This window comes from Orycteropus afer, unplaced genomic scaffold (genome assembly GCF_000298275.1).
Source record: "Orycteropus afer afer isolate SDZICR_OR568_19922 unplaced genomic scaffold, OryAfe1.0 scaffold00001, whole genome shotgun sequence".
NCBI lineage: Eukaryota > Metazoa > Chordata > Mammalia > Tubulidentata > Orycteropodidae > Orycteropus > Orycteropus afer.
This window is the reverse complement of record NW_006921588.1, coordinates 2,634,936-2,652,419: the sequence shown is the minus strand read 5'-3', so window position 1 is coordinate 2,652,419 and position 17,484 is coordinate 2,634,936. Positions and strand designations below refer to the sequence as shown.

The 17,484-nt window shown below is 37.3% G+C and overlaps 1 protein-coding gene across 1 annotated transcript in view; it reads right to left on the bottom strand.

Annotated features, from left to right (window-relative positions):
* The window catches only part of TMEFF2 (transmembrane protein with EGF like and two follistatin like domains 2), a 348,665-nt gene that overhangs the window by 45,584 nt on the left and 285,597 nt on the right, over positions 1 to 17,484 (bottom strand). The window lies entirely within an intron of this gene.

Sequence of the window (17,484 nt, the reverse complement as noted above, 5' to 3'; positions counted from 1 at the left end):
CAGCAAAAAAAAAAAAAAGTCACTGCCATCAAGTTCATTGTGACTCATAGCGACCCCTCCTTGGGTTTCCGAGGCATCTCTATGGAAGTAGATTGTCCAACTTTCCCTCTAAGGAGTGGCTGGTGGGTTTAAACTGCCAGCCTTCTGGTTAGCAGTCAAAATACAGTAGGTGAACTGTCCATTGGATATGAGGGTGAAATTAAGACATTTTCAGACAAACAGAAATTAAGAGATTTTGTGAAAACCAGACCAACCCTACATTAAATGATAAAGGAAATTTTTCCAATGGAGAACCCACAACAGAGAACAACAAATTAAAATCAGGACATTTGACATCAACATTTAAAAACTAAATCAGAAATAGATGTTCAAAATAAGCTCATAAACATTGTACACAGTGAACAAGGGAGTCAATCTGCAGACAATGCCAGCAACAAAGCTAATAGAGGGAATAAAAATTCTAATTACAAAAGTTCTAAATGGAGAGAAAGACAGGACAATGTCCTTATAGAACAGACTGTTTAAGTATTAACGAGACAAGAATTCACTCCAAGATAACCAAAGAAAAAATTAACAATCCCTCTAAGCAAACCCAGAAAGAAGGAAAACATAATGGCTTACTAAACACTAAACTAACTTTAAAGAAGAAAAGAGAAGAAACACTTGATAACAAAGTGAACTCAGCATAGAAAAGTATTTAGACCAAGGGAATCTCAAACAGCACAACAAAAAAACAGAATAGAATGACAACAATCAATTCATACTTATCAGTAATTACACTCAATGTGAATGGACTAAATGCACCAGTCAAGAGAAAGAGAGTGGCAAATTAGATAAGAAAAGAAGATCCATCAATATGCTGCCTACAAAAGACCCACCTTCGAAAAAAGATAAAAACAAATTAAAAGTTAAGGGGTGGAAAAAAAAAATATACCAAGCCAACTGTAACCAAAAAAGAGTAGGGATGGCAATAAAATAGACTTCAAATTGAAAAACAGCATAAGGGACAATGCAATATATACGCACTGTCATCGAGTCAGGTCCAACTCATAGTGACCCCTCCTTGAGTTTCTAAGGTGATTTCACTACAGAAGTAGATTGCCCAATCTTCCTTCTGAGAAGTGGCTGGTGGGTTTGAACCACCAGCCTTCTGGTTAGCAGTAGACACTATATGATGTTAAAAGGATCAATTGACCAAGAAGACATTACCATAATAATTATCTATGCACTCAATGAAAATGCTTCAAAATATGTGAAGCAAATATTAACTGAATTGAAAGGAAAAATAGACAACTCTACAATAGCAGTAGAACACTTTAACACACCACTTTCAAGGAGGGACAGACCAACTAGGAAAAAACTCAGCACAGGTACAGAAGAACTCAACAACACAATCAACCAACTCGACCTTATAGATGTATACGAGCATGCCACCCAAAAAAAGCACAATTCATATTCTTCTCCGGTGCACATAGACCATTCTCCAGAATAGACCATATATTGGAACATAAAACAAGTCTCAATAAATTAAAAAACATTGAAATACTACAAAGGATCTTCTTGGACCAGTATGCTATAAAGTTAGATACCAATAATAGGAAGATAAAGGGGAAAATATCAAACATGTGGAAGTTGAACCATACACTGTTCAAAAACTACTGTGTAACAGAAGAAATAAAGTGTGAAATTAAAAAAAATCCTAGAAACAAACAAGAATGAAGATATATCTTAACAAAACTTATGGGACACAGCAAAAGTAGTGTACTTTGAGCAGTACTCAGAGGTCAATTTATAGCAATAAATGTACACATCAAGAAAGAGGAAAGAAACAAAATCAACACTCTGAGACAACAACTCAAACAATTAGAAAAAGAGCAACAAAAGAAACCTACAGCATCCAGAAGTAGGGCAATAATAAAGATCAAAGAAGAAATAAATGAAACAGAAAACAACAACAAAAGAGAAAATCAACAAAACAAGAAGCTGGTTCTTTGAAAAGATTAACAAGATTGAGAAACCACTGGCAAATCTAACAAAAGAAAAGAAAGAGAAGATGCAAATAACACAAATAATAAACAAAAAGGGTGACATCAAACAGAACCAATTGAAATAAAAAAGATATTGACAGAATATTGAAGAACTGTACTCCCGCAGATTTGAGAACCTAGAGGAGATGGACAAGTTTCTAGAAACACAAAACCTACCTTAACTACTATCTCAATTGGAGATAGAGTACTTGAACAGACCCATAACAAATGAAGAAATTGAGCAGGTAATAAAAGAAAAACTTCCCACAAGAAAAAGTCCTGGCCCAGATGGCTTCACTGGAGAATTTTACCAAATATTCAGGGAAGAGTTGACACCTACACTACTCAAACTATTCCAGAACATAGAAAAATATGGAATACTTCCAAATTCATTTTATGAAGCAAACATAACACTGATACCAGGGAAAGACACCACTAAAAAGGAAAACTACAGACCAATATACCTCATGAATATAGATGCAAAAATCTTCAACAAAATCCTAGCCAACAGGACCCAACAATACATCAAAAAATAATACATCCTGACAGAGTGGTATGCATACCTGGTATGCAAGGATGGTTCAATATCAGAAAAACAATCAATGTAGTCCACCACATAAACAAAACAAAACAAAATGATCATAACAATCAACACAGAAAAGGCATTTGATAAAATCCAACATCTGTTCCTGTTCAGATTACTCAGCACAATAGGAATAGAAGGGAAATTCTTCAATGCAATAAAGGGCATATATGCAAGGTCAATGGCCAACATTATTGTTAATGAAGAGACTAAAAGCATTCCCCTTATGAACAGGAACCAGACAAAGATGCCCTCTATCACCACTTCTATTTAACATTGTGTTGGAAGTCCTAGCCAGAGCAATAAGGCAAGAAAGAGAAATAAAAGACATCCAAATTGCCAAAGAAGAAGTAAAGCTATCTCTATTTGCAGATAGCTAAGAAAACAAAACAAAACAAAACAAAAAACACTACTGGATCTAATAGAGAGGTTCGGCAGTGTCAGAATACAAGGTCAACATACAAAAGTCAGTTGGATTCCTCTATACCAACAAAGAGCCCTCTGAAAAAGAAATGAGAAAAACAATACCATTTACAGTAGCCACCAAAAAGATAAAATATCTAGGAATAAATCTTACCAGAGACATAAAAGACCTATACAAGGAAAATTATAAAACACTACTATAAGAAACTACAAGGCATCTACATAAATGGAAGAACCTTCCTTGTTCATGGATACGAAGACTGAATATCGTGAAAATATCAATACAACCCAAAGCAAATTACACATTTAAGGCAATCCCAATCCAGATACCAATAACATTTTTGAAAAATGTGGAAAAACCAATTACTAATTTCATGTGGAAAGGAAAGACACCTTGGATAAACAAAGCACTACTAAAGAAAAACAAAGTGGGAGGTCTTGCACTCCTGGATTTCAAAACCTACTATACAACCACAGTAGTCAAAACAGCATGGTATTGGTACAATGATAGACAGATAGACAAATGGAACAGAATAAAAACCCCAGAACCAAATCCATCCATCTATAGAGAGGTGATCTTTGAAAAAGGACCAAAACCCATTAAAATGGAAAAGAGATAGCCTCTTTAACAAATGGTGCTGGCAAAATTCTATATCCACCTGTAGAAAAATAAAACAAGATCTTTACCTCACCCCCTAAAAAACCTCAAGTTGGATTAAAGTCTTAAGCATAAAACCCAAAACTATAAAGTTCATCAAAGATATAATTGGGGGCCTACTTTATGGCATAAATAGACTATGTAGCATAACCTAGAATGCACAAGAGATGGATGAGAAGATAGATGACTGGGACCTTTTAAAAATTAACTTCTTATGTGCATCAAAAGACTTCTCCAAAAAGGTAAAAAAACCCCAACAAATTGGGAGAAAATATTTGCCTATGACATATCTGACAAAGGACTTATCTCCAAAACTTATAGAAAACTTGACCACCTCAATGCCAAAAAGACAAACAATCCAATTCAAAAATGGGCAAGAGACATGAATAGACACTTCACTAAAGATAATATGCTGGCAGCCAATAAACACATAAGGAATTGCTCATGATCATTAGCCATTAGAGAACTGCAAATCAAAACAATAATGCGATATCATTTCACCCCAGCAATAACAGTAAAGTTCAACAAGACAGGAAATAACAAATGCTGACAAGGTTGTGAAGAGATAGGAATTCTCATACACTCCTGGTGGGACTGTAAAATGGTACAACCATTGTGGAAAATGGTGCACCATTTCCTTTAAAAAACTGAAATTGGAAACACCATCTGAACAGCAATTATTATGAGGAAAGTATCCTAAAGAGGTGAGAGACAGCACAGGAACAGAGATATGCACACCCATGTTCATCACAGCACAATTCACTATAGCAAAGAGGTGGAAACCTAAAAGCCCATCAACAGATTAATGGATAATCAAATTGTGGTACATTCACACAATGGAATACTATGCTACATTAAAGAATAATGAAGAATATGTGAATCATCTCACAATGTGGATAAATCTAGAGGGCATTATGCTGAGTGAAATAAGTCAATTGCAGACAGACAAATATTGTATGAGCCCATTACTGTAAAAAGTCAAGGAAGGGTTTCCTTAGGGAAGGGAACTCACTTTGTAGACTATTGGGATGGGAGGGAAGGGAGGGAAAATTTCGGGCTAGTTGGGGGCCATATGCTGATTTGGGTAAGGAGAGCGACAGTATAGAAAGAATCTGTGACCAGCATGACAACATTAGGGAAAGGGAGGACACTGAAATACACACATAAGATATAGACGAAAGAGGCTAATACCAGTATATGCACAATATTGCATTATCACTAACACCAAACACCAGGCTATGGATAAATGCGTAGACAACTGAGAAGATCAGATGGTGGTCAGCAAACGGTAATATACCCTAGACAAATGATAGATTTAGCTGAGGATAATCTTGCACAGATACTAATGATACAAAATAACTGCAATCAATACAGAAGCAACGGAAGACAGAGTTGGAGTAATCCCTCAGAGACAGACAAACACATTGAGAGAGAGAACCATGGGCCTGCTGACTCAGGACCATAGTAATGGGGGACACCAGGTTCAATTGGCACAACATAAAACATAAAAATCTTGTTCCACACCTGCTTTGGTGAGTAGAGATTGGGGTATTAAAAGCTTTTGAGCAGCTATCTAAGATGTAGCTAATCATCTCCTCTCATCTCAAGTGAAGAAGGGTGAAGAAAATCAAGGCATTTGGAAACAATTAGCCCAAGGATATGATAGACCTTGAGACCAGAAGAACTAGATGGTGTCCAGCTACCAATGCCAACCCTCGAGAAGGGATCAAAACTGGAGATCCTGGATAGAGTGTGAGGAAAAACGTAGAACAAAATCCAGAAACACAATAATGACCAGAATTACTGGTTGGATGGAGTCTGGTGGGAGTCCCAAGACCATGGCCCTGGGATACACTTCAGGCTTCAGGATAGGATTCACTTGCAAGGACTGGCTCTCAGTACAACAGTAGAAAGACTTGCATGCAGAACATCCAACCCAGGGCAATGCACTCACTTACTCTACAGAGATGCACCCCTTGGAGCAGTTGGCCATGGGGCACCAGAGGGGCAGCATTCACATGGAGGAAAAGCTGAACAGACTGGAGTACATAACTAAGAAAGGCACAGGGAGGGAAGGTCACAGGGAAGGGAGGGGAGGAGAGTGGGTTAGAGTTGGGGATGGTAATCAGGGAATGAAACCAAATGTACACAAATGGTTGGACATAAAACAAAGTCAACTCTGTAAATTTGTACTCAAAGTACAATTAAAAAAACAAAAAACCTAGCACTCTGGCTGCACTTCTTCCAGGACAGATTTGATAGTTCTTCTGGCAGTCCATGGTACTTTCAGTATTTCTTTGCCAATACCACAACTCAAAAGCATCAACTCTTCTTGAGTCTTCCTTATTCATCATCCAGCTTCCACAGGCATATGAGACTATGAAAATACCATGGCTTATGGGTAAGGTTACCTTTGTCTTCAAAGAGACATCTTGCTCTTCAGCACTTCAAAGTGGTCTTTTGCAGCAGATTTGCCCAGTACAATATGTCATCTGATTTCCTGACTGCTGTTTCCATTGGTGTTGATTGTGGAAACAAGTCATATAAAATCTTTGACAACTTCAATCTTTGCTCCATTTATTGTGATCCTGCTTCTTGGTCCAATCGTGAGGATTTTAATTTTCTTTATGTTGAGATGTAATCCATATTTCATACTGGTGTCTTTAATCTTCATCAATAAGTGCTTCAAGTCATCTTCACTTTCAGCAAGCAAAATTATGTTGACTGCATATCGCAGGCTGTTAATGAGTCTTCCTCTAATTCTGATGCCACACTCTTCTTCATACAGTCCAGCTTCTCAGATTATCTGCTCAACCTATGGATTGAATAAGTATGGTGAAAGGATACAACCCTGACACACTCCCTTCCTGATTTTAAACCAACTAGTATTCCCTTGTTCTGTTTGAACGACAGCCTCCTGGTCTATATACAAGTCCCTTATGAGCACAATTAAGTGTTCTGGAATTCTCATTCTTCTCAATGTTACCCATAACTTGTTATGATCCTCATAATCGAATGTTTTGTGTAGAAAATAAAACACAAGTATACATCTTTCTGGTATTCTTTGCTTTCAGCCAAGATCCATCTGACATCAGCAAGATTTTACTTGTTGCTGTTGTTATATGCCGTTGAGTAGGCCCTGACTCATAGCAACCCCTCCTTGGGTTTCTGAGGCAGTATCACTACAGAAGTAGGATTGCCCAACCTTCTATTAATGATGTTGTTTGATAATTTCCACATTCTGTGGGATCATCTGTCTTTGGAATGGGTATCAAAATTGGTCTCTTCCAGTCAGTTGGCCAAGTAGCTGTCTTCAAAATTTCTTTGCATAGAAGAGTGAGCACCTCCAGCGCAGCATCAGTTTGTTGAAACATCTCAATGGGTATTCTGTCAATTCCTGGAGCCTTGTTTTTTCACCAATTCCTTTGGTACAGCTTTGACTTCTTCCTTCAATACTGTTGGTTCTTGATCATGTGCCACCTCCTGAAATAGATAAACATCAACCAATTCTTTTTGGTACAGTGACTCTGTGTATTTCTTCCATCTTCCTTTGATGTTTCCTACATCATTCAATATTTTGCCCGTAGAATCTGTCAATATTGCAACTTGAGGCTTGAATTTTTTTCTTCAGTTCTTTTGGCTTGAGAAATGCTGAGCCTGTGCTTTGCTTTTGGTTTTCTAACTCCAGTTCTTTGCACATTTCATTATAATGATTGATTTTGTCTTCAACATGTTGTTGTTGTTGTGTGCCATCAAGTTGGACCTGACTCATAGCAACTCCTCCTTGGGTTTCCAAGGTGGTATCACTACAGAAGTAGATTGCCCAACCTACCTTCTGAGGAGTGGCAGGTGGGTTTGAACGGCCATCCTTCTGGTTAGCAGTCAAGTGCCTTAGGCACTACGCTACCAGAGCTCCCTTCAACATAATAGTCCTGATTTATTTATATAAATATGAGCTGATGGTTAACTGTCATTGTTGACAGGATGCTATGGTATCAGTTGATCTCATATAGAAGACAAAGTGGATACCTTATAGATAAGTGTTCTTGACTTTAGGTTCTTCCTCATACTTCAATAGCTATATTTCATTACAAATCAGAAAGCATTAACAAAGACATACATTCAAAATATGGGGAATAGGTGAGTGGCTGGAATGATTGGATGGTAGTGGGATTTTCTCAGAGATGATTTGATACACTTTCCAATTTCGTGGGGCTCTTTAAATACCATACAAGTAAAGAGTGAAAAAATGGTGTAAGATTTGTAGAATAATTGTGACAGAACATGAACAATCAATCTGAGAAGTGAATTTGTTTGTGTACTGCCTGACAAAACACTAATTATTCATTGGTTTAAACTTTGTAGACTAATAATGTATTCTTTCTGCAATACTTAATTTTTGGAGGACAAATAGAGTTTGTATTTCATAATGATTTTTTAAAAAATATTTAATCTTTTCTAGCTAATTATACATTTATTTCCATTATGAAATAAAATTTTTAATGAAATATTCTTAGGAGTGGGTTTTCTGATAGATGATACACAAATCTTTGAATCCAAAAAATATGAAAGAATGATTAAAAGCAGTGGATTTTTGTCATCAGCCTAGAATATATTTTATAGTAACATTTTATAGGACTATCAAACCTTGATAAGGCATTAATAACTCCAGGCAGAAACCTCCATTTCATCCTGTTTATGTTTTTTGAAGTTAAACGTTAACAATGTCATAAAGGATATTTGTTGTGTAAATGCTAAGAATTATCTCAGAAAAAAATTAAAAATAAGATTAAATTTGCTTTTTAAGAACTATTTTTCTTTTGTTGTTATTAGTCAAACTCTTTGGATTATATGTTAATGAATTATTTTGTGTCAAAACTTTTGCAGGTTTCAAAAGAAGAAGGATCTACCTCCAATATAACTTGAAATATGTACTAATATTGCCATTACTTGGGGGCTAGTGAATGAGAGATCTGAAAGGAGCTTGGAAGTAAAAGAAGAATTGACGCATGCCTGTCCAGAGAACTAGAATGCCTTACTGTCAGGAAATGGCTCCAGAGAGAACAATCCTAAACTTTACCCTATTACATTTATCATATCTAGGAATGTAGGTAGCTTGGAAGGGATACTGCTCAGAAGTGGAAACTCAGACAAAAGAGAATAACACACGGCAATAGTATTAGAGCAAGCTCTGATCTGAGGTGAAGAGATCTTTGCCCAAGGGAGCTTATTATTATCCCTATCTGAAGGCTGAAGTGCCCCTATTGTAATGAGGTTTGTATCAGCTCTCTTAACATCTAAAAAATCTATGCACTATTCTTGTTAAAACCTGGCTTCTCAGAAAACTCTGTTCTAGGAAGAGAATGAACTGGCCAGAGGATTCAAGTCCTGTAGGTAATTAATTTCACATTGCAAATCAATATATAGGCATTGAGTTTGGTTAATGTGAATTCACCACTGAGGGATAGCTTACTCTTGGTTTGTTGAAAATTCCTATTTCTGAGTCTACAATCTGAGAGTCATACTATGATGAATTTAGTCAATACCAAAAGTCTAATTCTTGCACTGTTCTGTCCCAGTTATCCATCCTCCACTGACCAACACACCATGATATGCTGCTCTCCATCTTTGACCAAGCCTATCTCTCAGCCTCCAATTTCCAAATGCTTTCCAAGGTTCACCAGGAATTATGCTCCATAATCTGCAAATGTTTCCTCCATCCTCAAATGCTTCACTGAAATTCTCATCTCTCTTCATGCATCCAAAGCACTAGCTTTCCCACAGAACACCAAATCACTCAGCCTTCTCGGAATTGGGCCAAATTCTTCATCCCCCTCCATGTACCTCAGGACTCAGAGGAGGTACATTGTCCTCCTAGCTCCTCATTACTTTTTCTGCATTACTAGACCAACATTTTGCCTCAAACATTATCACTGATTTACATATACTGTTAAGTCTGAAGTTTATTTCATAAATTAAGTTTCTCTTGAGTACCTTTGAGTTCAAACCACAAATTCAATAGTTTTCCAAATGAACAACTAGAAGGTAAAAGTTATGGCCCAAGAAACAAGTAACAGCACTTAAAAATCCAATTTCTCTGAGACATTTAGTTTCACAGTTATTTTCAAATATTTTTTAGTTGATTGTGTTTGTACACAGTCTCAAATAGTTGAGATGTGAGAACTGCATTTTTAGTGAACTTGATAATGTGGTTCATATATTTGGGGCATGTCAGTCTCATTAACAAAAGCAGCAGTATCAAAGTGTGTGAACATCTTGTTATTTTGAAATGCTTAATTCTATTTACTGGTTTCATGGAAGACAATGTGCCTTGAAATTTTATAGAGTATTTGGACAGAGCCTACTCTTCTTTCAATTACATACATTCTACCACATACTTAGACTGTTGTTGTTGTGTGCTGTCGAGTTGGACCCAACTCATAGAGACCCCTCCTTGGGTTTCCAAGGCAGTATCACTATGAAAGTAGATTGCCCAACCTTCCTTTCAAGGAATGGCTGGTGCATTTGAACCACCAGCCTTTTGGTTAGCAGTCAAGTGCCTTAGGCACTACGCCACCAGAGCTCCTATACTTAAGACTATTCTTCCTAAGAATGAAAATAATGTACTTGAAGTGAAGAGATAGATTGAGGTGAAGAATTATTGCACTTTCACTAGTGGTATCTAGATGTTTGAGTTCGAATAGCATTTTTCTCTTAGCCTCCTATGCTAAGTAGACTTATCTTTTCTCAGTGATCATTTTCTGTTGAAAATATTCAATTGACCTTAATGTTCTATCTCTTTAAGGTGTGTGTGAGTGTTGAATATTGTCTTATGAACATTTACATTTTTAGTGGAAATAATTTTTTGCACAAACAGAAATAAATGCCTATATATGATGTTTAGAGTTCCTGGATGGTGAAAACAGTTAACATGCTCAGCTGTTAACCAAGAAGTAAGAGGTTCAAGTTGATCCAGAGGTAGAAAGGCCTTAGAAGAAAAGTCTGGTGATCTACTTCCAAAAAAATCAGTCATTAAAAACCCAATGGATTAAAATTCTACTCTTGACACACTTGGGGTTGTCATGAGTTGGAGCTGACTCAATAGCTACTTGTTTATTTGCTTACATTTATGTTATTATTACAGTGATACCTCCTTACATCTATGGTCATGCAATACACAGGATTCTTTTATGCAACTAATGCAAACATACACCCTGGTGCATAGATGAGCTCTGGTGGCATGGCGCCTAAGGCATTCAACTGCTAACCAGAAGCCTGGTGGTTCAAATCCACAAGCCACTTGTCAGAAGGAAGATTTGACAATCTACTTCCGTAGTGATACTGCCTCCGAAACCCAAGGAGGGGTCATTATGAGTCAGATTCGACTCAACAACAATGAGTTTGGTTTGGTTTTATAGGAAAGAAATATGTCATGCCATCACGATATTGCAATTATAGCATATGTTCCATCCTCCCACTAAATTTCTGTTTGAATCTAATATTGTAATAATCTGGTGATCATATATTATTTTAAAGTGACCAAAATATACCACACATAAAATTACATTGTCTGGAGGAAAATTGAAAAATTAGCTATGTAATAATATAGAAATATCGATGTACTAAAGGTTTATAAATGATAAATGCTGAATAAATATCTATTTAGAGATGAAGTAGGAGTCCCAGAGTGGCCTCAATAAGTTAAGTGCTCAACTACTATCTTAAAGGTTAGCAGTTCAAACCCACCCGAAGACACTTCAGAACACAGGCCTAGTGATCTGCTTCTGAGAGGTCATAGCCTTGAAAACCCTATGGAACAGGTCTACTCTGTACACCTGGGGTTGCTATTAGTTGGAACTGACTCTTTGGAAACTGACAACAATAAAGATGCATTAAAAATTCAGCCAATTTCTCTTGGACTAATTTATTATATGATTTCACTAGGGAAAAAAAAGCAACCTCATATAACTGTATGAGTTTATAAATGATAATATCTGTTTAAAAACTGAACATGTATCATATGAAGAGACCATATCCCATACAGTGTGCTATATTTCTATACAAATAAATTTGCCCTTTTGTGATTGACTAATTTCACTCAGTGTAATGTCCTCCAGGTTTATCCATGTTATGAGATGTTTCACAGATTCATCATTATTCTTTAATGTTGCATAGTTACTCTTTAACTTCGCATAGCACTCCATTTTGTTTATGTACCATACGTTGTTTATCCGTTCATCCATTGATAGGCACTTAAGTTGTTTTGATCCTTTTGCTACTGTGAATAATGCTGTGATGAACATGGGTGTGCACATATTTGTTTGTGCAATGGCTCTTATTTCTCTAGGATATATACTTAGTAGTGGGGTTGCTAGACCAATTTTTAAAGAAGTGTCATACCATTTTTCACAGTGGTTGCACTATTTTATCCTACCACCAGCAGTATATGAGGATTCCAGTCAGTCTCATCAGTATTTGTTTCCTGTTTTTCTGAGCATTGCTATTAATGCCGGGGTGAGATGAAATCTCATTGTTGGTTTGATTTGCATCTCTCTAATGAGCACTTGTCTGTCAGTTTGTTGTACTGCAGGGACTTGCGTGTTTCTCTGAGGCTGGAGGCTATGCTACAGGTATTTCAAATATCAACAGGATCACCCATGGTGGGCAGGTTTTAGTGGAGCTTCCTTTGGAAGAAGGAAGGGGCCATTCACTTTTAAAAGAATTGGCCAGGGTAAACCTATGAATAGCAGGGAAACACTAGCTAATATATTACTGGACAACTTTGTGAATATCCCTGAAATAATGTGTGATATAGTGCTGGAAGATAAGTCCCTCAGGTCAGGGGAAAAAAATAAAAATAAAACTCACTGCCATCAAGTCAGTTCCTTCTCATAGAGACCCCTCTATGGGTTTCCAAAGCAGTATCTATGGAAATAGATTACCCAGTCTTCCTTCTGAGGAGTGGCTGGTACATTTGAACGACCAGCCTTCTGGTTAGTAGTCAAATGCCTTAGGCATGACTGGAGAAGAGCTGCCTCCTCAGAGTAGAGTCTACCTTAATGATGTGGGTGCAATAAAACTTTTGGGACCTCCATTTGCTGATATGTTATGACTCAAAATGAGAAGAAACGTCTGAAAACATCCATTAATAATCAGAATATGGATTGTACGAAGTATGTATCTAGGAAAATTGGAAATTATCAAAAATGAAATGGAATGCATCAAGATCAATAGTCTAGGCATTAGTAAGGTAAAATGGATTGGTTTTGGCCATTTTGAATTAGACAACCATATGATCTACTATGCTGGGAATGACAAATTGAAGAGCAATAGCTTGGCATTCATTGTCACAAAGAATGTTTCAAGATCTATCCTGAAGTATAATGCTGTCAGTGATAGGATAATATCCATACGTCTACAAGGCAGACTAATTAATACTACTATTACTCAAATTTATGCACCAACTACCAAGGTCAAAGATGAGGAAATTGAAGATTTTTACCAACTTTTGCAGTCTGAAATTGACCAAACATGCAATCAAAATATGTTGATTATTACTGATGATTGGAATGCAAAAGTTGGAAACAAAGAAGAATCACCGATAGTTGGTAAATATGGCCTTGGTGATAGAAATGATGCTGGAGATCACAAGATAGAATTTTGCAAGACCAACAACTTATTTATTGCAAATACCTTTTCTCAACAGCATAAACGGTGACTATACACATGAACTTTCCAGATGGGGTACACAGTAATCAGATCGACTACATCTGTGGAAATAGGTGATGGAGAAGCTCAATATCTTCAGCCAAAACAAGGCCAGGAGCTGACTGTGGTTGTTGACTATGAATTGCTCATATACAAGTTTAAATTGAAGCTGAGGACAACTAAAACAAGTACGCGAGAGCCAAAATATGACGTTGATCTTATCCCTTCTGAATTTAGAGACCATCTAAAGAATAGATTTGAAAAGCGGAGGAAAGGAGGGATGACATCAAGGACATCATCCATGAAGAAAGCAAAAGGTCATTAATAAAACAGGAAAGGAAGAAAAGGCCTGAAGGGATATCAGAAGAGACTCTGAAACTTGTCCTTTAATGAAGAGTAGCTAAAGCAAGCTGAAGAAATGATAAGATAAAAGAGCTGAATGGAAGATTTCAAAGAACAGCTTGAGAAGACAAAATCAATTATTATAATGAAATGTGCAAAGACTTGGATTTAGAAAACCAAGAGGGAGGAACACACTTTGGATTTCTCAAGCTGAAAGAACTGAAGAAAAAATTTAAGCCTCGTGTTGCAATATTGAAGGATTCTATGGGCAGTATATTGAATGACACAGGAAACATTAGAAAAAGATGGAAGGAATACACAGAGTCACAGTACCAAAAATAAATGGTTGATCTTCATCCATTTCAGAAGGTGGCATATGATCAAGAACCAATGGTATTGAAGGAAGAAGTTGAAGTTCCATTTAAGGAAGTGGCGAAAAACAAGGCTTCAGTAATTGACGGAATACCCATTGAGATGTTTTCACAAATGGAGATGTTTCACTGGAGGCACTCACTCAGCTATACCAAGAGATTTGGAAGACAGCTACCTGGCCAACTGACTGGAAGAGATCCATATTTGTACCCATTCCAAAGAAAGGTGATCCCACAGAACGTGGAAATTATCAAACAGTATCATTAACATTACCAAACCCAAACTAAACTCACTGTCATCTCGTCGATTTGACTCATAGTGACCCCTCCTTGGGTTTCCAAGGTGATATCTCTACGGAAGTAGATTGCCCAAGCTTCCTTCCAAGGAGTGGCTGGTGGGTTTGAACTGCCAGCCTTCTGGTTAGCAGTCAAATGTCTTAGGCACTACACTACCACATGCAAGTAAAATCTTACTGAAGATAATTCAAAAACCATTGCAGCAGTATATTGACAGAGCACTTCCAGAGATGCAAGCTGGATTCAGAAGATGACGTGGAATGAGGGATATCATAGCTGATGTCAGATGGATCTTGGCTGAAATCAAATACCAGAAAGATGTTTACTTGTATTTTATTGACTATGTGAGAACATTCTATTGTGTGAAACATAACAAGTTATGGATAACATTGAGAAGAATGGGAATTCCAGAACACTTAATTGTGCTTATGAAGAACCTGCACATAGACCAAGAGGCTTTTATTCAAACAGAACAAGATGATTCTACATGGTTTAAAATCAGGAAGGGAATGCATCAGGATTGTATCCTTTCACCAAACTTTTTCAATATTTATGATGAGCAAATAATCTGACAAGCTAGACTTTATGAAGAAGAGAGTAGCATCAGGATTGGAAGAAGATTCATTAACAACCTGCAATATGCAGATGACACAACCTTGTTTGCTGAAAGTGAAGATGACTTGAAGTGATTACTGATGAAAGTTAAAGACTGCACTGTGCAGTATGGATTACATCTCAAAATAAAGAAAATGAAAATCCTCACAATTGGACCAATAAGCAGCATCATGGTAAATGGAGAAGACATTGACATTGCCAGAGATTTCATATTACTTGGTTCCACAATCAACACCAATGGAAGCAACAGTCAAGAAATCAGATGATGTATTGCACTGGGAAAATCCACTGCAAAAGACTTCTTCAGAGTGCTGAAGAGCAAAGATGTTTCTTTGAAGACTAAGGTGTGCCAACCCAGGCCATAGTATTTTTAATTACCTCATATGCCTGTGAAAGCTGGACAGTGAATAAAGAAAACCAAAGAAGAGTTGATGCTTTCGAGTTGTGGAGTTGGGGAAGAATGCTAAAAGTACCATGGACTGCCACAAGAAGCAAGAAGTCTGTCCTGGAGGAAGTGCTGCTGGAATCCTCTTCAGAAGCGAGAATGGCCAGACCTACTTTGGTCATGCTGTTAGAAGAGACCCTTCCCTGGACAAGGACATCACGCTTGGTAAAGTGGAGATTCAACAGAAAAGGGGAATGCCCTCATTGGATGGATTGTCACAGTGGCTGCAACAATGGGCTCAGGTATAGCAAGGATTATGTGGCTGGTGCAGGATTAGGCTGTGTTTCATTCTGTTGTACATAGGGTTGCTATGAGTTGAAGCCAACTTGGTGGCACCTAACAATAACAACAAATGGCTAATGACTGCAAGCAGTTGTTCATGTGTTTATTGGCTGCCTGAATGTCTTCTTTGGTGTAGGGTCTATTCATGTCTTCTTCCCATTTTTTAAATTGAATTGCTTGTCTTGTTGTTGTTGAAGTGTTGAAATTTTCTATAAACTTTAGAGATCAGTGTCCATTCAAATGTGATTGGCAAAATTTTTTCCAAGTCTGAACATTACTGTAAAAAGTCAATAAAAGGTTTACACATAAAGAAACTCTTTGAAAGTTATCAAGGGTGGTAGGGGAAGCAAAGGTAAATCACTAACTAGAGGGTAGACATGTACTAAGTTGAGTAAAGAGAAAGACAATATACAATAAGAGGAAGGTCAGGACAAAATGATCAGAGGAAAGAGGCACTGGGAGGAGCACAGAGTTAAAGATAGCATAGATAAATACCATATTACACAATCCTGCAATAACAGTAATAACAGCAACTCAGGAGTAAATACATAGATAGACACACAAGCTGAACAGATGTGGGAAGGCAAATGGGACTACACCCATGAATATATATAGGGTCTTGACAGAGAATGTTTCAACATACATATTATAGGCTGCAAATATATCCATTAATATAGTAGAACATATAGGGGACAAAGTTATGAAAATGTTTTAGTCATAACCAAACAAATTGAGTGAATGAGTTGCTGGGCATGAGGTCTCAGGACCATAGTCTCAGGGGACATTAAGGCCAATTGGCATACTATAGTCCACAAAGAAAATTTTCTACATCCTACTTTGGTTAGTAGCTGCTGGGATCTTAAAAGCTTATAAGAAGCAATATTAGGTACAACTATTGATCTCTCCTGGTCAGGAGCAAAGAAGAGTGAAGAAAATCAAAGATGAAATGAAACAGTCCCAAGGACCAATGGACCACATGAACTTGAGCCACTATGACCATGAAACTAGAAGAACTAGATGGTGCCCAGCTACCAGTGCTGCCTTCTCTTAAAGGAATCACAATAGGAGATCCTGGATAGAGTGGAAGAAAGGTGTGGAACAAAACTCAAAATAATAAAAAAATGACCAGATTTACTGGTCCAATAGATACTGTTGGAACCCCTGAGAATATGGACTTTAGACATCTTTTAAACCTAGACCTGAACTCACTCTGGTGGGTCAACTTTCAGCCAAACAACAAACAGTTGTATAAAGGGAGCAATAACATCAGGAAGGTACTCACTCCTTAGAGAAACCAACCATATGAGATCAAAAAGGCAGCATTTGCCCAGAGATTCACTAAAAGGGGAGGAAGGGATAGGAAGAATGACAAATGGAATGCTAAACACAGGGAGGGAATGGAAAAAATGGTGTTCCATTGTGGGGATTGCAATCAATGTCACAAAACAAAATGTGGAGGAATTGTAGACTAGAAAACCAAATCACTGTAAAAAGTCAAAAAAATAAAAATTATTTTCAGCTGTTCGACCAAAGGTAAGTAATAATACACACTACCACTTGAGAGCTCAATAGTTGTCTACCAATACTTTACAAGCTGTCTTTTAATTCAAACTTCAAGCCAATGTTGTTAGTTGTTGTTAAGTGCCGTCGAGTCATTTCCGACTCATAGCGACCCCATGCACAGCAGAACGAAACACTGCCCGATCCCGCGCCAGCCCCACAATCCCTGCTAT